Raw genomic sequence first — 10025 nt, forward strand, 5'->3', positions numbered from 1 at the left:
GGTATCCTACACTCCACCTATGGGTACCTTGAGTTCAGTGGTGACAAAGAAATGAGACAAAGACAAGTTAAGAATGTATAAAGTGGGACAGGGGGGACAATGTGAAAAGATGGCTACAAAGACGCTGAGCTCTGGTTTTCACAATATTTACTGAATACAATCAGTTTTATCTATAGAAAAAATGGTGGGGTGAATCAGTGAAAGGGAGGCTGTGCATCAAACATAAGATTGATGATAGCAGTGGCAGATTATGTGAGTTTTTCAAGAACTAAAAGTGTATGCTTATCTGGTATAAAAGTGATAATGCAGCTGGTGGGAGCAGACTTAGCAAGCAGCCTATGTATCTAGTTACATTCCAGTGCTTCAAGAGGGTGTTATGTCATTGGGCTAAGTGTTTAAAATATTAGAGCTTAGGTCACTCTGTACCTGGGAACATGCTGGCAATAGAGAGGCCATTTTCCCCAGATGCCTCCTGTGGCCTTCAGAGTTTATCATTTCTGATTTCTTTTATACCTTATTTATAACCAGTTTATGTAGGCACACTGTAAACCCTTCCTCCATTGCTGCTTACCTCAACACCCCTTGTAAGTTGAGTGCTTGTAGGAAATTCACATCACTATGATGCTGGGAAGAGTGATGTGTCACAATGTTTCCTGTGGGCAGAATCCAGGCTGAAGGATCACATCACATGAGTTCTGAGCTCATCAATATGTCACTACCCACTTTGAAAACAGCACCTAGGCAGGAGAGGACAATCATATCACCTGGAAAGGAGACCAGTGGTATATCACAATGCCACCTGTCAGTAGGCAGGAGGGCCATATTACATAGATTATTGGCTTAGGTGTATGTAACAATTAAATCGTGGGCTTTATTAAGGCAGAAGAGTCAAATCAGTTGAGTGTGGGGACCGCTCCTGCGAAGGGCCCTTGACAGGACCCTCGCCATCTTGAGCTTGAGCCCATACACGTTTATCCTCTCCTGGAGGCTGTTGAGCTAAGGGAAAGGAGGAAGTCTGGTTGCACTGATTTTATAAACATCAATCTTTGCCTCTGACATTTGCAACAGAATGGCTGAGCTCAGGCCTTGTGGTCTAATGAGACATTGTATGGTTAGACATTGTGTGCCTCCTAGTTCCTTCTCTGCACAATAACTCTAAGACTTTGTTTACCTCTGCTAACTCAATCATATTGTTTGCATATGATCCTATATGAATAGGCAAGGTTAGAATGACATTTGGAAAGGTCCAGCTATACCTTGTTAATGATCTTACTTGCTTGCTTAACTGAATTTAGAAAAACACATGTTTAGATTTATGACTCCCCTTTTTGCAAACTTTATTGACCCTTTGTTGTACACCCTTTGATTAAGAGTCATTCTTTCTGTACCCCTTTTCTTGTGATTTTTTGTTCTTGATTTTATTTCAAGATACAATAGAATGTACATAACTCCTCAAGCACTGAAAGGTATATAACCTGTAGTTTGCACAAATAAACTTGCTGTCTTGGTAATTCTTGCTCTGGCATTGCCTGGCAGTCCTCCAGATCCCACTCTCTATCTATCTTTTCTTCCTCGCACTCCCTCTTCCAGGTTAAGAACATTTGAGTGGGGCTGAGGCTCTCAACTGGTCGGAAACCCCCCTGGCAGACGTGCCAGACCCCCACATCTGATGCCCGAACAGGGACCCTGGACACAAGGGATCACAGTGACGCTCAAGTTATAAAGGTGAGGCTGAAACAGCACGTTTGGCTTTTCTCAAAGTAAGCTCTCTACTTTTGATTTTGTATAATATTAATCTATTTTATTCTCTCTTTGTTGTACATACAAGTCAAAGTAAACAAAATTTCTAAGTTTCATCTGGAGTAAAACATGAGGCATATAGAATCTAAGGAGTGTAACTTGTTTATACAATTATAACAAAAAATGATTAAGTCACATGGGCATGATATTAAGCTAAAAACTGTGGAGGAGTTTGTGCACATTATTCGTGAAATTTGCCCGTGGGTTCCAGAAAGAGGAATATTGGAGGAAACTACATGGGATGAAATTGGTGAGAAAATTGAACAATATGCCTCTCATAATAAAGCTTTACCTCAAACTGAGGTTTTACTTTCTATTTGGTCTAAACTTAAAGACAGTGTCTGCTTCTCTCAAGCAGAACCTGCTCGTCCTTGCTCTCACAGTGCTATTCCTTCCCCTGCTGCTGCTTTCTCCCCTCCCCCTTCTGAACTTGATCCTCTTGATCAAATGGAGCATGGTATTAACCATTCTTCTTCTAGACATCCACCTAGCTGCCAACTTGTGACACAAGTTGGATAGCTGCCAACTTGTGACAGAAGCTGTTTCAAAAGAGCCTGACAGGTATGTCTCCCCACATAACACCCCTCGCCGTGATCTTAATCCAGTAACTCTCACCCTTCCCTCAGACCTTTCTGATCAAGTCAGAGACTTACTTTCTCTTTGCTTTAAAGCGCTCACCTTGCAACAACAACACTGCTTTCCTGTTGCTCAGGCACCATCTTCTGTACCTTCTAATTCTTTGGTAATTAGATCCACCCCCATTGCTCTCATCTCCCCCTTAACACAAGCCATGATGTCTATGCATAAAGGTTTTGTTGACGCCAATAGTACATCATTATATCCTCTTATAGAAGTTACTGATAATGCAGGCAAGTCACCCATCATTATGAAGCTATTCCTCCTAAGTTCCTGAAAGATTTTAAGGAAGATCTTAAGGAAGCCATCACGCATTATGGCCCAATAGCACCTTACACTTTGTCTATTTTAGAAAAATTTTCAACAGCTGCCTGGCCACCGGTTGAATGGACAAGACTAACTAAAGCTTGCCTTTCTGGTGGAGATTTTCTGTTATGGGAAGCCTATTATGATGAGGCTGCTTTGAATCAGTCTGAGTGCAATCAGCGTGCTGGTAGCCAGGTTACTTTAGATATGCTTGTGGGCAGAGGTGCTTTTGAAACTTTACAAAATCAAATTTCCCTTACTGATGAAGCTTTGTTACAAATTAATACATTAGCTCTAAAGGCATGGTGCCAACTTCCATCTAAGGGAGCTAAGACAGAGGAGTTGTCTAAAATTCGCCAAGGATCTGATGAACCATATCAGGAATTTGTTTCGTGTCTCTTAGAGGAAATTACTTGTCACGTTGGCGATCAGGAAGCCAGCTCTATGCTGTCCAAACATTTGGCTTTTCAGAACGCTAATGCTGCATGTCAGGCTGCCATAAGACCATGGCGATGTGCCACTATTTCTGATTATATTAGGATGTGTGCAGATATTGGCAAAGCATATCAAAATGGCTTAGCTATGGCTGCTGCTCAGAATGGCATGACAGTGGCCGCTTTTTTAAAGAGACAGTCTCAAAATTCTAATATCAAGTGTTTTCACTGTGGTTTTCCTGGCCATGTAGCAAAGAAATGCCCATCTGGACAACAATTGGCTTTACCTGCCCCTGCACAACCATCTATGTAACTTTTAGCTCTCCCTGCACCACCCACATCATAGAAATCTAAAACTCGCCCTCCTGGTAAGTATCCCCATTGTCATCGTGGAAACCACTGGGCCAATGTGTGCAGATCCAAATGGGATGCACAAGGTAATCCTTTGATGCCCCGTTTGGGAAACTCCCAGAAAGGGCAGGCTTGGCCCCAACAAATCGGGGCACCTCTGGTACAAACCTCACAAGTCACCACAAATCCATTTCTGACCTCCACCGTGCCACACCCAACAGTGCAGGACTTAACCTCTGTTCCTCTGCCCAACAGGTATTAACACCTAACTCAGTTGTTCATTTAATACCAACTGGCATCTATGGCCCTCTCCCCTTTGGGTATGCAGGTTTAATTTTGGGGGGTAGTTCCTCCTCCCTTTGAGGTTTACAGATCATACCTGGGGTTATTGATAATGACTATACTAGAGAAATCAAAGTTATTGCCTGCTCTCCTTTAGGTGTTTGTACTATAGACCCAGCTCAGCCTTTTGCTCAGCTCTTGTTAGTTCCTGTTAATGTATCAATTGGACATCCTTTATCAAAGGAAAGTAGAGGATCTAAAGGTTTTGGCTTCTCTTCTTATGCTTATTGGATTCAGCTAACAGACCTGAGATGACTCTTAACATTAATGGTAATACTTTTAAAGGACTTTTGGATACTGGTGCCGATGTTTCATTCATCTCTTCTATACATTGGCCTTCTGCCTGGCCACTTACTGTGGCAATAACCTCTATACAAGGTATTGACATGAGTTCCAATCCCCAACAGTCTGTTACTTTATTGTCTTGGACAGACTCTGATGGTCATTCTAGTACTTTTCGCCCCTATGTCCTCCCAGGAATTTTCATTAATTTGTGGGGCAGAGACATTTTGGAAGCTATGGAAGCTAATTACACACAACACTGCTTTAAATATTATGCTTAAACAAGGATTCCATCTGGCTAAAAGTCTTGGTAAAAATCTGCAGGGCTCTTCTGAGCCCCTGCCTGTACAGGTGAAAACTGACCGTGCCAGTCTTGTGTGTTTTTAGAGGGGGCCACTGTAACTCCCGGTACTCATGCTGATCCCATCATTTGGATATCTGATGCACCCGTATGGGTAGGGCAGTGGCCCCTGCCTTCTGAAAAAATTTTAGCAGCTCGCAAGTTGGTTCGGGAGCAACTCGAAGTGGGCCCTATCAGACCCACTAATAGTCCTTGGAATTCTCCTATTTTTGTTATCAAGAAAAAGTCTGGCAAATGGAGATTGTTACAGGACGTGAGAAAAGTTAATGAAACCATGGTGGTTATGGGGGCACTTCAACCTTGACTGCCCTCCCCTGTTGTAGTTCCACAGGAATGGCATATGTTAGTTATTGATTTAAAGGATAGTTTCTTTTCCATTCCATTAGCTCCTCAGGATCGTAAAAGTTTTGCCTTTAGCATACCAGCTACTAATTTTCACAGACCTTATGAAAGATTTGAATGGGTTGTCTTACCTCAGGGCATGGCTAATAGTCCTACTTTGTGTCAATCCTATGTTGCTAAAGTACTCTCTCCACTTCGTCATCAACTTCCTGAGGCCTTACTGTTACATTACATGGATGACTTACTCTTAGCTGCACCCACATTGAGGCTTCTTTTTGAAATCTATAACTCTTTGCAGGCATGTTAATTAAGTGCTAATCTTGTTGTTGCTACTGACAAGGCTCATCTAGTTACTCCTTATCATTATCTAGGCAGGCTTATTGATTTTCATCAGGTTTCCTCTAAATCTCCTGTATTGGTTACAAGTTATTTAAAAACTCTTCATGATTTTCAAAAATTTCTTGGAGATATTAATTGGATACTCCCTAGTTTAAAATTAACTACTGGTCAATTGAAACTTTTGTTTGATATTCTTAAAGGTTCCTCTGACCCTAAGTCTCCTAGGCAACTGACAGAACCAGCTAAGCAGGCTCTACAGTTGGTTAATGAGTTTCTAAGACAACAAAAACTTACCAGAATTTCTGTGAAAACTTCTTGGTGTTATTGTGTACTTCACACACAGTACACCCCCACTGGAGTTTTTTGGCAACAGGGAGTGTTAGAGTGGCTCCATCTGCCGGCTGGTAGAAGCAAAGTCATCACCCCTTACTTTGACCTTGTAGCCACTTTGGTTGCCAAAGGCCGATCCAGAGCCCTAACACTCTGGTTATGAACAATCAAAGATAGTTTCTCCTTATAATAATTCACAACAACAATGGCTTTGGACATTTTCTGATTCTTGGCAGATTGTCTTTGCTGGATATCCTGGTAAAATTTTATGTCATTATCCTACTGATAAATTTCTCCAATTTTATTCTCAATGCTCTCTTATTTTTCCACAAGTTTGTGTAAAAACCCCTTTGCCTTTTGCTTATTTAGCCTTTACTGATGAATCAATATCTGGCATCGCTGCTGGAGTAGTTAATGATCAATCATTTTCTTTTCAGACTGAGAAACGCTCTGCACAAAGAGTAGAATTACTTGCTGTTCAGCGTGTGCTTTCAAATTGGGATTTCCCTTTAAATTTATATTCTGATAGCCAATATGTTGTTAACTTAGCTCAGAACCTTGAAACAGCTCCATTATCTTTCTCAGACTCTTCTTCAATAATTTTCTTGCTCTTATCTCTCCAACAGGTTCTTAGATGCCGTTTCCATTCTTTCTTTATAGGGCATATCAGAGCTCACACTAACCTACCTGGACCCTTGGCTACTGGAAATTCTGCTGCTGACACCCTAACTCAAAATATTTTTCCTGCTCTTTCTCCTGTACAGCAGGCCAAGTCTTCCCATGCTATACATCACCAAAACGTGAGTAGTCTCTGACTACAGTTTCACATTACCAGGGAACAGGCAAGACACATAGTTAAACAATGCCCTGCCTGTGTTTCTTTTCTCCCACAGACCATTCATCTTGGAGTTAACCCGTGCGGTTTGCAACCGGCTCATGTTTACCAGATGGATTTTACACATTTTATTTCTTTTGGCAAGCTTAAATTTATTTATGTAACCATTGATAGCTTTTCCCACTTTCTTGTAGCTTCTGCCCACACTGGAGAAGCAGTTAAGAATGTTATTTCTCATTGCCTCTTGGTCTTTTCTATTATTGGTCCTCCTAAGATTTTAAAAACTGAAAATGGTCCTGCATATACTAGTAAAAGTTTTCAGTCATTTTGTTCACAATTTCAAATCTCTCATCGTACAGGTATTCTTTACAACCCTCAAGGCCAGAGTATCGTTAAATGCTCTCATACTGTTCTCAAAAATCTACTATCTAAACTGAAACATGATTCTAATACTGTGTCTTTTTCCAAGTCTCCACATGACTGGCTTCATCATGCACTCTATGTACTAAACTTTCTCACTTTGGATGATAACAACTGTTCTGCTGCTGATCACTTTTGGCATCCTGATCATAAGTCTCCCCCCGAAGTTATCTGGAAAGACGCCCTTTCTAATTAATGGCATGGCCCAGATCCAGTCCTCATATGGGGACAAGGACATGTTTGTGTTTTTTCTAGGTCTGCTGATTCACCTATTTGGGCTCCTGAACACCTTGTGAAGCATGAACATAAACAACTCCTTGATCCCGAGATTTCATCAACTACGAGTGACGGCTTCTGCTCGTCGCAGATGCTGGTCCTGACAGAACAACCGATGTAATTCGTGATACCGTGATGTATCTCTACCTTCCTGGAATCAACTTCGCCATCTTAGTGCTGAAGCCTCTAATCTTGTTCGGCAACAAGGACATTTTAGAAATCTTGTAACCTTGTTTATGGCCATGATTGCTATTTTGGCTTGTGAACAAGCTACTGCTTTTCCTGTTCCTCATTCTCCCCCCTCTACTCGCCACACGCTGTGGGCTTATGTTCCTGATTTACCTGTCTTAAGACCTGTTACTTGGGATGATCCTGCTTTTCCTGTTTACATTAATGATACCTCTATACATAATTTTCCTTCTTCCTCTCATATTACTCCTCAACTTGCCAATTACACATATACAGCTCAGGCCATTGCTCCTCCTATGTGTTTTTATGCTTCTTTTATATATAATAAATTTTCTTACAGTGAATTATGCCTCTTTACAACCTTCCCCTCCTCTACCTATTCCTAGAGACTTTTGTTTTCTTCTAGGAGTTAAACAATTACGAACATACAATGGCCCTTCCACTCTCTTCCCTGCTGAGTCTATTTCTGTAAGAGATTGGACACTATTTTATCCTAGTATTCAGGAATCTTCTAAAATTTGTTCTCCTGATTTTCCTCTCATGGAACTACAACCTTGTCACTCTGGCAACACTCCCTTTAATCCTTCTCCCCAATGGCAATTTTGTTATCCTAATCAAAAACAAGCTCTGTATTATACTCTGCCTTTTGTTTTTACTTTGTATGACTGGTCCATCCCTAACCCTTTAAGTGAAAGTGAAGATCTAACTCATTATGAAATGCCCAGTGGGTGGAGCACTCCTATTTTTACCACTCATAAGGGCACAATTTAAACCTCTCTTTGGAAATTGTTTTTGTCTGTGTACCCCAGTTATTATTTTGCTGGCTCTCATAGCCGTGCCTATCCAGGTAAAGGTCATGTATACATTCAATCTTGCGTTGCATCCCCCTATGCTATTTTACTTGGTAATGTTTCTTTTTCTGAAAACAATGGGCCTTATTCAATTTCTTGCATTAATTGTATCCTCACCAATTGTATGGACTCCTCTATGTTTCCTACTTTTACAATAGGAATTGTTCATCAACCTCCTTATGTTTTGCTTCCTGTTAACATTTCTGGTGATTGGTATGATGAAAAAGCCTTACCAATTTTTCATGAAGTTCATGAACTTCTGTTAAGACCCAAACAATTTATTGGTATTCTCATTGCTAGTATTATAGCTATTGTTTCTGTTGTGGCTACGGCTGCCACTGTGGCTGTTAATCTCACTCGTAGTGTTAAAACTGTTTCTTATGTTAATCATTTGGCAAAAAATATTTCAGTTACTATGGGAACTCAAATGGACATTGAAAAGAAAATTGAGGTTAAACTTAATGCTTTAGAAGAAACTGTTAACATAATTAGAGATAAGGTGTAAAATATTCAAAATCATCTTACTCTTCATGGTCACTTGGATTTTAAGTATATTTGTGTTACTAATACTCCCTATAATGATACTCATTGGAAATGGCCCTTAGTTAAGGTTCACTTGCAAGGTATATGGAGTCATTATAATATGTCATTGGATATTCTTAAATTGCAAGAAGAAATTTATGCTATTGACTTTTCCCACAGAGAGCTTTCTGAGGATGCCACAATTGCTCATGAAATCGTTAACACTCTGTCCTCTTGGACCCAGGGCTTCTACCAGCCATTTTTCTTCAATCATTGCAGTTGGTGGCTGTATTCTGTTACTAATCGTGTGCCTACCTTTCATCTTTCACCTTGTGTTCTCCGCCCTCCAGAAGATGCAGCTTAAACTTTTTGAGTTGCATTTAAAATCTAAAAATGGAAACAGTTTATAGGGAGAGGACTCAAGATGGCACGGTGAGAACAACCCAGGATTGAAGCTCTTGGCGAATGAACAGAGAAGGTGAGTCAGGGCCGCATTTCCAGACGGATTTTTGTTGCCCAAAGAACGGGGAAATTCCCAGGTATAAAATAAATGCGGGATGTCAGGCAGAAGTTTTGGCTGGTGCAGCCAGCAGCCGGTGAAGCCAACGATTGGTGCTGTAGCACAGAGGCTCTACACAGCACTCCTCACAAAGCGCACTGGTCCGGGTGCCCTGTTGAACCGGCAATATGAGACTTGAAAGGGCTGAACGTGAGACTGAATGGGACTTGGACAGTGAGCCAGCCCAGGAGATTCCAGGAAAACAGAGTTTGGGGTAGCACAGTGGGACAAACAAAATGGAGATTCCAAACACTCCGAGTGGAGAGGTTCCCTGAGGGCACAGCTGAACCCAGGATGGTGCAGCTCTGTGGGGGAGGGTCGTCTGCCATTACTGAGGCAATCTGCCCCTACTGAGGTACACGACGATTGCTGACGCAGCCTGCCATTGCCGAGGAAACCTGCTAAAACAGACAGACTCCACTGAAGGGTGCAGCCAGTGGCAGCAGGGCGGAGACTGCAGCAGCACAGCAGAGCCTGCAGCAACAGGGCAAACCTCACACCAGCAGGGCAGAGCCTCGGCAGGAAAATAGTGACTAGACTGCCTCCTAGCTGGGCAGGACAGCACAACAGACACTCACAAAGAAAGCCCCAACCCCCACGAGACAGAGCATCTTAGAAAAAAAGGTTTTTTTATGAGTTCTGTTGCAGCAGAATTAAACATAGCAGCCTAACAGCCCTGAATGAACAACACAGCTCACAGCTCAACACTTGAGCTCCTATAAAGTACAGACTGTCTCCTCAAGCAGCTCCCTGACCCCTCTATATCCAAAAGACTGACATTTGGCAGGCATCATTCTGGGATAAAGATAGCAGAAAAAAAACTGGTACCATCCCTCACTGTTCCACAGCT

This window comes from Callithrix jacchus, chromosome 14 (genome assembly GCF_049354715.1).
Source record: "Callithrix jacchus isolate 240 chromosome 14, calJac240_pri, whole genome shotgun sequence".
NCBI classification, from domain to species: Eukaryota; Metazoa; Chordata; class Mammalia; order Primates; family Cebidae; genus Callithrix; species Callithrix jacchus.